This window comes from Oryctolagus cuniculus, chromosome 8 (assembly GCF_964237555.1).
Source record: "Oryctolagus cuniculus chromosome 8, mOryCun1.1, whole genome shotgun sequence".
NCBI classification, from domain to species: domain Eukaryota; kingdom Metazoa; phylum Chordata; class Mammalia; order Lagomorpha; family Leporidae; genus Oryctolagus; species Oryctolagus cuniculus.
In genome coordinates, this window is record NC_091439.1 from 105,512,538 (window position 1) to 105,526,121 (window position 13,584).

Here is a 13,584-nt window from a genome sequence, read left to right on the forward strand (position 1 = left end):
AGCTTAGGGAATCCCTGATTGAGAAGTAGCCGAAGAATACCTGTAGAAAGTCCTTCCAGTCACAGGGCAAAATCCATTCCCCAAAAGGGGACCTGTGCTGTGCATCTCTGTGCTCCATTGCAATGATATAACAGAGTAATACATAAACAAGTGAAATGTATGGATTAATAGTGTCTTAGATACCATTAATTTGGTTATATCCACCAGGACTGGTTAATCAGGACAAGATTCACTAATTTTAATTTGCTGCTTTTTATTATACCAGACTGAAAACTACAGAATACCAGAGAAGGTAGGAAAAAAACTCTTTCACAGAAAAAGTTTTTTGTCATTGGCATGAATAAGTGCTTTTTGAAAGAAAATAAAGAAAATGAGCCATAATTTCATGCACTCTTTCAGAAAGAGAACCTTGACATAATTTAAAAAAAAAAATAGATGAACTTACTGTGTGGACAATCAGCTTCTGACTCATGCCATCAAAGACAGTTCTTCCAAGGACCACCGGAATTGCAAAGTGCATCGCTGTTAGCTGTCGACTGACTAAATAAAATTGTAAATGAAAACAGGTCAATATTTTGATCCACCCACCAAAACCCCCAGTGTGACACACACAGGGTCAAATACCATACACACCACTTCAGTTGGCAATGAATGCCTTATATTCAGGAGTCAGTGTACCTGCAGTCATGCACTGAAATCATATTCTTAAAAAACTACCTGGAAGCTGAAAAATAGGACAGTCAAGTGATATTAGAATTTTTTTTTTTCTCTAGATGAGTGGTGTAGGAACCATACAAGACACAAAAGCCAGAAGCTATCAGAGGGCAAACAACACCACACCACACTGTTCCAAAATGAATTATTTGTAGTTTCCATGTTTTAGCATACTATAGAGGAAGTCTGATACTGTTTTGACAAAATAAAGGAGACAAACACTTGCTGATGTATTAAAAATATTGTATTTAATGGCATACAAATTGTAAAAATTAATATTTTGAATTTATAATTGTTACTTGCTTAGATGTTTAAATATTTACACATAATTCTTCAATCACCAATCAAATATTATGTCCTTAAAAAGGGAGTATGCTATATTTTAAATGTCTTTTTACACCATAACAAGGTCTATGTGTAAATGTAACAGCTTTTACAGATTGATTAATACCAAAGAATATTAAGCACATGAATTTTAGTGATAGAGGAAGAAGTGTTTGGTCTGTGATTACTAAATCTCATTTATCATTGCTAATATCTGAACCAGAAATCACTGAAGAAGTGGTTCTTAATAGCTTTTTATGAAAATATATTGTGGGGCCAATGCTGTGGCACAGTGGGTTGAGGTCCTGGATTGCAGTGTGGGCATCCCATGTGGATGCCAGTTCGAGTCCCAGCTTCTCCTCTTCCAATCCTGCTCTCTGCTATGGCCTGAGAAAGCAGTGGAAGATAGTCCAGGTGCTTGAACCCCTGCACCCACGTGGAGGACCCAGAGGAAACTCCTGGCTACTGGTTTTATGGCTTCGGATCGACTCAGCTCCAGCCATTGTGGCCATTTGGAGAGAGGGCTCTTAGATGGAAGACCTCTCAACTTCTCTCTGTAACTTCTCTCTGTGACTCTTTCAAATAAATAGAACAAATATTAAAAAAAAAGGAAATTTTAAAAAATAAAATCTATTGTTTCTTTGAGAGGCAGAGAGAGAAAAAGAGACAGAGAGAAAGAGAGTGCTGCTGCCCATGGTTTCACTCCCGAATGACAAAAATCGTCAGGGCCGGACTGGGACTGAATCCAGAAGCTGGAAGCTGAAGTCAAGAACTGGAGCCAGGATTCGAATTCAGTTACTTTTCTATGGCATGTAGTTGTCTTAACCACTGGGCCAAACACCTGCCACCTGTTTTGTAGTTAACTCCCTCAGAGCTCTCTATGCAAATGCTGACATAAGCAGTGTTGGAAGCTGAGAAATCAATCCAAGTCTCCTACCTGGGCGGCAGAAACTCATTCACTGGAGCCATCAAGTGCTGCCTCCCAGATTCTGCTGTAGCAGGAATCTGTAGTCAGGAGCAACGGTGAGATTCAAACTCAGGCACACCAATACCAGACTCAGGCACCCTAACTGCCACTGTAGCCACTTGGTCTGCTCTCTGTTTTGCTTTTATAATTGTTTTATTTAAACAAATATTTAGCCCATAAAAATTGAAGAGTACTATGAAGATTTATGACTTGAATTCTTTTTATCAAATTGTTAACATGTGGTCATATTTTCTCTTTCTTCCCTGTCTCCTTACTTAGACTTCTGTTTATTTTATTTTTGAAAATTTGTTTATTTGAGAGGCTGAATTACAGACAGAGAGAGGGAGAGACAGAGAGAGAGGTCTTCCATGTACTGGTTCACTCCACAAATGGCCAGAACAGCTGGAGCTGGGATGATCTGAGCCCCTGGGACTGCAACAGATGCCTATGAGGGAAAGCAGTGCCCCAGGCAGTAGCTTAACCTACTACACTACAGCCCCAGTGCCTGGTCCCTGTACTTCTGTTTAACCACTCCCTCCTACACACACACAAAACAATGTCTTTACTGTTCAGCATACATTAGAGAGATTATTTCAAATTCAATTATAATTGCCAGTAGCTCCTGGGAACCAGTATAACGCAAATACTATCATCGAACTCAAGAGACATAAAGTTGGTGCAATACAATTCTCTGGCTTTCCAACATTCTATTAATGTCTCTTTATGTGATTTCTTTCCATAATCCAAGTGGGCATAGTTTACTCTACGACATTTTTGTGATTTCTTATCATCTAGTGTCCTTAATTTCTTCCTACAGTGGGTTGAACTGTGGCACCAAAAAGATATGCCCATATCTCAGGGCCTGTAATTGTGACCTTATTTGGAGGAAAAAATTGTCCTCGAGATGTAATAAGTCCTTATTTTTTATTTGCATTTATTTTTAATAGGAAAATTTTATTTGATAAATATAAATTTCCAAAGTACAACTTTTTGATTATAGCAGTTCTTTTCCCCATAACAACCCTCCCACCCACAACCATACCATCTCCTACTACCTCTCCCATCCCATTATTCATTAAGATTCATTTTCAATGATCTTAATATACAGAAGATCAACTCTATACTGAGTAAAGATTTCAATAGTTTGTACCCACACAAACACACAAAGTATAAAGGACTGCTTGAAAATTAGTTTTACCGTTAATTCTCATAATACAACAAATTAAGGACAGAGGTCCTACATGGGGAGCAAGTGCACAGTGACTCCTGTTGTTGGTTTAACAATTGACACTCTTATTTATGACATCAGTAATCACCCGAGGCTCTTGTCATGAGCTGCCAAGGCTGTGGAAGCCTCTTGACTTCAAACTCTGACCTTATTTACACAAGGCCATAGTCAAAATAGAAGTTCTCTCCCCCTTCAGAGAAAGGTACCTCCTTTTTTGATGGACCCATGTTTCCACTGAGATCTCACTCACAGAGATGTTTCATTTAGGTCATTTTTTGCCACAATGTTTAGGCTTTCCATGACTGAGATACTCTTATGGACTTTTTAGCCAGGTCCGAATGCCTTAAGGGCTGATTCTGAGGCCTTAGTGCTGTTTAGGGCATTTGTCATTCTATGAGTCTGCTGTGTATCCTGTTTCCTATGTTGGACAGTTCCCTCCTTTTTAATTCTTTCAATTATTATTAGCAGACACTGGTCTTATTTATGTGATCCCTTTGACACTTAATTCTATCTTTATGGTCAGTTATGAATGTGGGGAGCAACCCGGACTGGACTAAGTTACTGGAATTAAGACTTATTCTATGCATCTGCTCTCCCACAATATGGCGCTGGGAGAGGAGAAAACAGCTTCTACGCAGCTGCCTCTTGCCAACTTGAGTGATGACCTCCAGGAGCTGATCCTGCTCCTGATTGGAGGAGAGCAGCGTACTCGGTGTGTGGGCAGCCGAGTTAGGATTGGCGGAGGAGGACTATAAAGGAGGAGAGAGACGGCATGCACCAGGAACATCTAAGGGGAACATCTATCTGAAGGAACACCTGTGCAGCCCCCGAGAGAGCCGGCCAGTGGTGTGTCGCTCCCCAGCGGAAGTGGGGAATGTGGCAGGGGGAACCGCCCTTCCACGGAGGTGGAAGGGTCAGTAGCCAACCCGGGAAGAACCAGCAGCAAACCCGGGGAGGGCCGAGCAGACGAAAGAACAGCGCAGGGTCCTGTGTCGTTCCTCCACGAAGAGGGGGAGCGACATAAGGGTGCCGTGACTCGGATATGAAGCCTAGGCAGGGCTTAGTGTCGTTCCTCCACGAAGAGGGGGAGCTACAATGAACTTAAACCCTTCACTTTAATAAGGTGGCATTGGTACCTGCCAACTTAATGGGATTTGGATTCCCATCGCAACTTTTTAGCTTTACCCTAGGGGTAAGTCTGAGGGAGCGTGTGCCAAACTGTACATCTCCTCCCTTTCTTATTCCAATTCAATTTTCAGTTGTGTTTAAACACCAAGAATAATTTTGTTAGGTTTTTTCCCTATAGACTTGGTTCTTTGGTGAATTCAGGAAAAGTTATTTATTTACTGTTTCCCAGCTTCCTCATTGTATGGCTGAAAGAAATGCTCTTTCCAGTTTCTTCACATCTCCAAGCTAAATGAAAGCACATGATGCTGTTGGAACACTTGATGAAAGTCAGAATTGCCAGAATTTTTCCATTGAAAATAGCATTTTGCCCTGCGAAGCTAGCAGGTGACCCATGAGACAATGTGTGGAAGATATAAGGAAGTTCTGCACTATGAATACATTTATCTCGGTGCCTTAAAATACACTGAGAACTTCTGTCTGAATCAATTTTTAGATTAGGGATTGCAAAATGATGATATTCTAATTTTAGTTCCTCTCATTTTATAATCCTTTTTCTGTGTAAGAAGGCTTTTCTCTCCACCTCATCACATTCTTGCAGTTCTATTGATAGTTGAAATATTTTTGAATTGTATGTGGTATAACCGATTACTACCAATGCGATCTTTGATTCTAAAATTATCACAAGTGTTGACAATGGGAAATCCTGAAAGTGTTTCATCTCGTATGTTTTCCTCAGTTTTTTTTTTAACAATTCTTTGTATTTGGTACTGAAAAGTATCCATGAATAATCTGTTTTCTCAAAATCCAAAACCTGAAATTTTATATTTTCCCATTAATTATTTATCCTCTTAAAAAGGATGTTATGTAAAAATCCAGATTTAGGTACCATATATGTATTTTGTTAGTTATTGTTAATAATTTGCAAAATGTTCAAATGTCACAAATTCTGCAAATTTTCCTATGCTGAATTTAATCTGATACAACAGAATGTTAATTACAAAACAACAGCATGTAAGACATGATTGAAGCCATAATTTGATGCTACTTTACTTATCAGACTCTAAAAGCACAAAGGACAAGTTACTGGTTGCAATAAAACCAAGATTATTAATCTGTATTTCTGCTGAAGGATACTTCAGATTACTGATCTCAACAAATTTACAATGCAACAAATATATCCAAAAGCCTTTTCTAAATTTGTCATCCCAGAATTAAGTGATTAGTGACAAATCAGTAGATACAATTCAGACTTGGAAATTTTCCTTAATTCTGGACAGTCTATCATTACTGATCAGAATATTCTGTCTCCTTCTGGGATCTCTGAGTATTCAAGTGAGAAGACTCAGTACCTGGACCAATCATGTTAAGAGGAAAGTCAACATATACATAGAGGAGGATTATAAAGACAAAGAAGAAGGATGGTGAACATGGACGAAAAGAAGAGGAGGAGGAGAAGGAGAAGTATAATGGAAAAGAGAGAGAGAGAGAGAGAACGAATCAGGTTATTCCATTGAGGTTCCAGAATTTGAGAAACAGATCTGAGCTATCTTTGCTGTACTCTAACTAGTAAAATACAAAACTATGAGACAAAGACAGATCTTTAAACCTTTAAATTTGGGAATCATTTTTAACCCATAAAAGGATAATTGAAACAGCCTCTTCCTTTGAAGTATCTTTTTCCGTTCATCTAATTTCCCATGTCCAATAGTTTTCTACTGTGTTATCAGAATCATTCTAAAATCCCATTCATAATCATACACATCTGTATTCTAGTTTTGTGTTTTTTTTCAAGGAATGGTGGCACCATTAAGCCTTCACTCCCAGTCAGAGACCATATTGTAACCTAGTACAATTTGCTCCCATATCCTGTATAAATACTTCATTAATCTACTTGTTTTATGATACGTTTGCATTAATTCTTTATTAAGCTCTGTGCTTTATTAAGTTCTCTGCTATTAGATAAAAGAACATGAATACCTTGGTTATGAGGCTTTAGGTTGTGTGTACTCAGCTGATTCTCTTCATAACATGTGATCCAGACCCACTACATTTTGAGGAATTTTTCACATTTTTGCACCACCTAACCACATGAAAACATTATCTTTCATAGGACATTATTCCCAAATCTTGCAATCTCTTTCCTTGGGTATATTCTAATTTTCTTATGATTCAAATTTAATGTTTTTAAAGGAAATTTCCCATGAGTTTTCCCACCATTGAATTTTTTAAATATACATTTCCATAACATTTTCTCTCTTTCCTTTGGAGTACCTATATCCTTTTAAATTACTCATCCATATGTATGTATTATGAGATATTTTCTTTCATAATTATAATCCCCACTGAACTGTGAAAGAGAAACACATAGGGACTGGCACTATGGTGTAGTGGGTAAAGCAGCTAGCATCCCACATGGGTGCTGGTTCAAGTCCCGGCTGCTCCACTTTTGATCCAGCTCTGTGATATGGCGCGGGAAAGCAGTAGAAGATGGCCCAAGTTCTTGGGACCCTACACCTGTGTGGGAGACCCAGAAGAAGCTCCTGGCTCCTGGCTTCATATCAGCCCAGCTCTGGCCATTGCAGCCATTTCGGGAGTGAACTGGCAGATGCAAGACCTCTCCCTCCCTCCCTCTCTTCCTCCTTCCCTTGCTCCCTCCCTCTGCCTCTGCTTCTGCCTCTGCCTCTCTGTAACTCTGCCTTTCAAATAAATAAATATTTTTTAAAAATGAAAGAAAGAGAACACATGTATGAAAATGTGCTTAGGCTTGTATCCCCAGCATTTAGACAATTCCTACATTCTGATAAGTGTTCTGAAATTGATTGCAGATCAATAACTACAAATGAATTAATGGATTTTCAGAAATACTTCTATCCCTTCAATAACTAAGAAATAGATGAATGAAGCTCAAATAACTAAAGAAGGCATTCAAGCATTTTCCACTTTCGTTGCTGGTAATCTCTTCACATCCAGTCACTGTGGAAATAATAGAAATAAAAGGCTTTTTGTTTTGTCTTTTTATCAAAAGGCAGAATTATAAAGAGATATCTTCCTTCTCTGGGTTTACTCACCAGATGGTCTCAATGGCCATGGCTTGGTCAAGTTGGAGCTTCATTCTGGTCTCCTATATGGGTATCAGGGTCCCAAGCACTTGGTCCACCTTCCACTGCTTTCCCAGACACATTAGTGGGGGGGCTGGATCAGACTGGAGAAGCCAGGACTCAAACCAATACCCATAAGGGATGCCTGAGATCCTGGTGTTGAATGCAGCAGCTTAATCCAGTGCACTACAACACTGACCCTTAAATAAAAGACCTCTCTAAAATATTCCTATTTTGTTTTATTTGTGTATTTTTGCTCACAAGGACCATTTCTTTGTGAAATTTTCCTTGTTTCTATCCCCCACATCCTTGCCAACCATCCTTCAACATTCACAGACCCATAAGTAGTGACAAAATTGTATTGACCCATGAATACAATTAAACCAAGTAGGGTACAGGTGTATTCTTCTTACTGCCACAATAGATGTTTGACTAATCTTCCTCCTTGGCTTTTCAGCTTTTGTTCTTCAAGGAGCATGTATCATTTCTTGCAGATACTAAGGATCTAATTAATTGCTTAATATATAGTTCATTATCAAAAGTGTTGAATTAATGAACATCTATAAGCCCATACAAGAAATACAACAGGTTTTTCTTAGTCACAAAGAATTCTAAATTGAGATTATGGACATATGCACAAAGAGAGAATGCACACTTCCCAAATTCATGCTTTACCACATGCTGCTCCCTTCTGTTAACCTATGTTATGTTAATAAAATATGATTTTTATATGCAGTGTGATAGGCACTTCATAGTTCTCGTCATAGTTCTTGTAATAAAATGGATTTTGCAGTTCTCTTGTATCTTGATGGATGGAAACATAATATACAAACAATTCTGAAATGTGCCACCCACAGTTCTTGTCCTGAATAATAGCTTTTTATTGATGAACATGGTTACTCTAGAGCATCTTAGGTCAGGAAATGGAGATCAATTGCAAACATATTTGACAGTGCAGACTGGATTTAGATGAATACAATGTACTAACATAAGAACCTAACTTATTCTGGTGGAAATAGGTTTGTCAGCTTTGGTGGCGGGGGGTGGGGGGGCTAAGACACTGTGAGACTGTGAAGGGACGTGTAGGTAGGATACTTACTTGTGATGTTTGCGATGGAATCTCAACTACTGACAACTTACAGTGTGTTTAATAAACTACAGACTTCAACTCACTCACTCTGTAAAATTTAGTAATGAAAAATTGAAATTCAAAAGCATTCTTGTTTTGAATGTTAAATAACTATTTATCACTGTTGAGCCAATAATAGAAGGAGATTCAGAATTTTAAGACAAATGAGTAATTAGAAATATTTACATGTCACAAGAATAAGAACCACATTGTCCAGTACCTCAGCTCACTAGGCTAATCCTCCGCATGCGGCACTGGCACCCTGGGTTCTAGTCCCGGTTTGGGCGCCAGATTCTGTCCCGGTTGCTCCTCTTCCAGTCCATCTCTCTGCTGTGGCCCAGGAAGGCAGTGGAGGATGGCCCAAGTGCTTGGGCCTTGTACCCGCATGGGAAACCAGGAGGAAGCACCTGGATCCTGGCTTTGAATCGGCGCAGTGCACTGGCCGCAGTAGCCATTTGGGGAGTGAACCAATGGAAGGAGGACCTTTCTCTCTGTCTCTCTCTCTCTCTCACTGTCTAACTCTGCCTGTCAAAAAAAAAAAAAAAAAGAATAAGAATCACTACAAAACTAAATTTAATGACATTTGAAAAGTATTAATTTTAATAGAATTAAAACCAAAAGGTTTTCTTGCAATATTTTGTTTTAATTTGGATAATTTTAAGGAAATCATTGTATAACTAGCTACAGACAAGCAGAAGAAGAGCTTTGTCATTTCGGCAGAGGTTAATATTAGGGAGTTTTTACGTCTTGTATTTAGATAGCATCTCCTCAATAAACAAAGAATATTCATTAACTCCATTCTGTTCTCTTTTTTTCTTTTTTCTTTTTTTTTTTTTTTTTTTTGACAGGCAGAGTGGACAGTGAGAGAGAGAGACAGAGAGAAAGGTCTTCCTTTTTGCCGTTGGTTCACCCTCCAATGGCCGCCGCAGCTGGCACGCTGCGGCCGGCACACCACACTGATAAAATGGCAGGAGCCAGGTACTTATCCTGGTCTCCCATGGGGTGCAGGGCCCAATGACTTGGGCCATCCTCCACTGCACTTCCTGGCCACAGCAGAGAGCTGGCCTGGAAGAGGGGCAACCGGGACAGAATCCAGCGCCCCGACCGGGACTAGAACCCGGTGTGCCGGTGCCGCAAGGCGGAGGATTAGCCTAGTGAGCCGCGGCGCCGGCTCCATTCTGTTCTATACTGTAAGTCTGAATTCCAAAAACAATCACACAATGATTAAGTAATATGAAGCAGGAGCATTTTAATTATTCATTAACTGCTATTAGATTGTTTCATCCTGCAGTCTATGTTTGTAGTAGACTAAAATTTCCAAATAATACCAAAGTACAAATGCACTTGTCCTTAGACAAGCAATAAGAATTTATAGTGATACTAGAAAAGAAAATGTTTGCAGTATTTGGTCAAAAATCAAGTTCAGTAAAGTTTATTTCTGCCCATTACCTATTGCTGAAAAGTCAATTTGACTGCAGCAAATCTTCCAGACCCTAAACCCCCGGTGGCTGTGTGATTGAAGGAATTTCAGCCCTGTTAGCCCAACTTCAACAGACGCAATTGTACAATATTGCAGGTTGCAGGCATAAGACAGACTCTTACCTCATACCACTGATTCCTTGGATAATTACTGAGTTTTTCTTTGGAAAATATTTATCTTGCATTTAAGAGACCCAGAACATAGTACCATATTTTCTTTGGGATCATTTAATATGGTTATTTATGTAATATATTTAATCCACATATATTTCACCTTTATGTTCTCCAGTTTTGTCTACATACAAATTGACTCATAAACAAAAAATATAGGGACACAAGTTAATTATGGTTCAGTATGTAATAAGTTTTAATATTTTTCAAATATTTTATTTATCTATTTGTGAGGTAAAGTTACACACAGTGAGAGGGAGAGACAGAGAGAGAGGTCTTCCATCTGATGGATCACTTCCCAGATGGCCACAATGGCTGCAGCTGTGCCAATCTGAAGCCAGGAGCCAGGTGCTTCTTGCTGGTTTCCCACGTAGGTGCAAGGGCTCAAGGACTTGGCCATCTTCTACTGCTATCCCAGGCCATAGCAGAGAGCTGGATTGGAAGAGGGGCAGCCAAGACTAGAACCGGCGCCCATATGGGATGCTGGCAGCACGGTGGAGGATTAACCTACTGTGCCAGGTGCCGGCCCCAAATTTTAAGATTTTTCAAGAGAATTTTCTTCATCTATAAACCTTTGATTTATTCTGTGTAAAAAAAAATTGTAACAATTGTATATGTTTAGCATCAATTTTTCAGTTTCATTTTATTACAATAAATTAAGTAGGGTTTCTTCCTGTGAAGACCAACTCTGAGTGAAAGCCACATATATCTCCAAACACTAAACAAATCTAAATACAAGATGGATTAAGGAAGGTCTGCGTCATAGTTGTAGAAGGTCAACAGAACTTTTTCCAAGTGAATCATTTGAAAGAGAACTATTTTTTGGGTGTTTCTGGCAAAAATAAGCAAAAGGAAGACTATAGCAAGGCAGCTTAATTGAAAAGGGCTAGGAATGAGCAACATGACCAAAATGTCCCATGACAAGGAGCTTAGAGAAAATGATAACCAGCAGAGTTAAAGGAAGGTGTGTGTTGGACAGCTAGAAGCCCCAGAAGTTTGGTTGATGGTTATCTTATCTGAGAAACACTTATCTTAAAATGCACACAATCATGGGATCTACATGTTTAACTGCTATTTTTGAGAGCTTTCCAGATTAATATCTAATAGTACAAGATAAATGTTATTATATTTTTCATTTAGTTTAATGTTAGCCAAAATAATTAAATGCTACATAATTATATGAAAAGTATCAGATTAACAATTATTTTCCCATGAAATTCTCATTTACAGCTGTGACACACATAAGCTAGGATTTTTGTTTCTACATGGTTTAGATTTGCTGGATTTGCATTATTGTTAACCTGGTTATATTTGTGGATTGCTCAGATCAACTAAATGGCAGAAAAGATCACTTCTTCTCCGAAAATCATGTTCCTAAAACAGTTCCTAAAACAGATTATAAATAATAGCTAACATTTTTGAGTACCTAATATTCATCATTTTACTATAAGATCAATATATACTCTCAAACAATTGTTGGTTCACAAACATTATCCAATCACATAGTCACTGATTTGAACATGACTCATGCTGCATTCCAAAATCACACCTACCCCGAAAGGTGTGCATAGGGCAATAATTACAATGATGTAGCATTCCCCCCAATTTTGTCTTTTCTTTAGACAGTACGCTGATATATTTTTTCACTCAAAACATACATGAACGTGCCTTGATGCCTTCAAAGATTATTTGAATCACAAGGCATCACACCAGTGCTCTTTTAATACTTTTTAAAATCACTGTCTATGCATAGCTTTTGTTAAGGCTTCAGGACACATTGAATTAGTTTTGATACATCAATCAGAAGTGAGGCAATCTTCCATCTCATTGTATATATCTTTATAAAACCACATTAGAATCCTAAAGAGGTGTCAAGATACAGCATTTCCCTTTTATAGCACTTAAGTTACTCAGAGTTTTAGTTCAACTCTTGGGGAACCAGAGTTCCACTCAAGTTATATGATGGCCAGCCATGGCTCAAAGACATTATTTCTGATAAGTCACCGGTTTTTGCATTCCTCAGAAACTCCACACTGCTGGGATAACACTGAACAGTATTTCATTGATTTAATAGAATGTCAACTCTAATGTAACAAAACTAGAAGAAAAAGTAGTTTGGCATCATTCACTGTTTGAAAAAATGATGTCTTAATTTAAAATCTGCATGTAATGATATTAAGACAAATCTAGGCCATATTGGGCAGCATTACTTCTCCTCTAAATTTTACTTATTTGAAACTACATTATAACTGTTATTTGTCCAATTACAATAATTTAGTTGATAATATGAGAACTAAAAGTTATCTAAGCAAACATTAATAGTAACATTCCTTTTCTCCCATTTCTTTTTTTTTTTTTTTTAATATGGAACACTTCACGAATTTGCGTGTCATCCTTGCGCAGGGGCCATGCTAATCTTCTCTGTATCGTTCCAATTTTAGTATATGTGCTGCCGAAGCGAGCACCTTTTCTCCTATTTCTATTCCCTTGAAGGGACCACACAAGCAGAATGGGCACAGAGACTATGAGGAAGCCACAGAGGCAGCGAGTGACAAGCAGTGATGGTGGGAGAAGGACTGAGGGGGCAGTGGTCACCACCGTGACCAGTTGGGGAGGAAGCAGCTGATATTCTGAGATGATCTGGAGCACTGAGCAAGACTGAGCAACTACATCAAGTTACAGCAGCCATTGGAGCCAGGACCCTCCCTGTCAAAGAAGGGCATTGGGAATCTGAAAAGGGAGAAGATGTTAGATTGCACTTGATGATTTTTTGTGAACTCATTTGCACAAGTTTTGTAAGAGCTAAACATAAGAACATATGTGTATAGTATGTAAGTTTAATGTTTGTGTAGATTTCTCAACTATTTGTCTAGAAACCTGGATTTATGATACCTCTATAGTAATGGGGACACTTAAGACATATTTCTAGGGTCTCTACATTTTAATCTCCTGTTAAAGCAAACAAGACCCCCTTAAGTAATGACTGATTTGAAGCCCGACTCAGAGAAAGTATAAAGTAGTTTATAATGAAATAATTGAAGAAATTCTCAAAGTATAGAGAAATGACAAAAGGAGATAACAAAAGCCCTCACTTCCTAAATCTAGGGATATTTAAAAATCAAATATAACAGGTACCAAAGCACATTCAGAGAGAAATTGAAATTCTAGAGTTTACAGATTAGTGGGTAACTCTAGTTCACAATAATATATTATGAACTGCATGAAAAACAGGAAGAGAGGAACTGGTAGGCTCTAAACATGAAAGAAAGACAAGGAAAAGAAAAGGATAGTTTCTTGCTACATCATTTTGCATTGCAAATATGTGTTGAAATATTGCACAGTAGAC

General features: G+C 38.4%; 1 non-coding gene across 1 annotated transcript; it reads right to left on the reverse strand.

The window, feature by feature from the left end:
- Positions 1–12,596: 12,596 nt before the first annotated feature.
- LOC127483382 (U6 spliceosomal RNA) lies at positions 12,597–12,703 on the reverse strand. Its single transcript, XR_007909555.1, has one exon. It is a non-coding gene; the product is annotated as a U6 spliceosomal RNA (small nuclear RNA).
- Between the last annotated feature and the right edge of the window lie 881 nt (positions 12,704–13,584).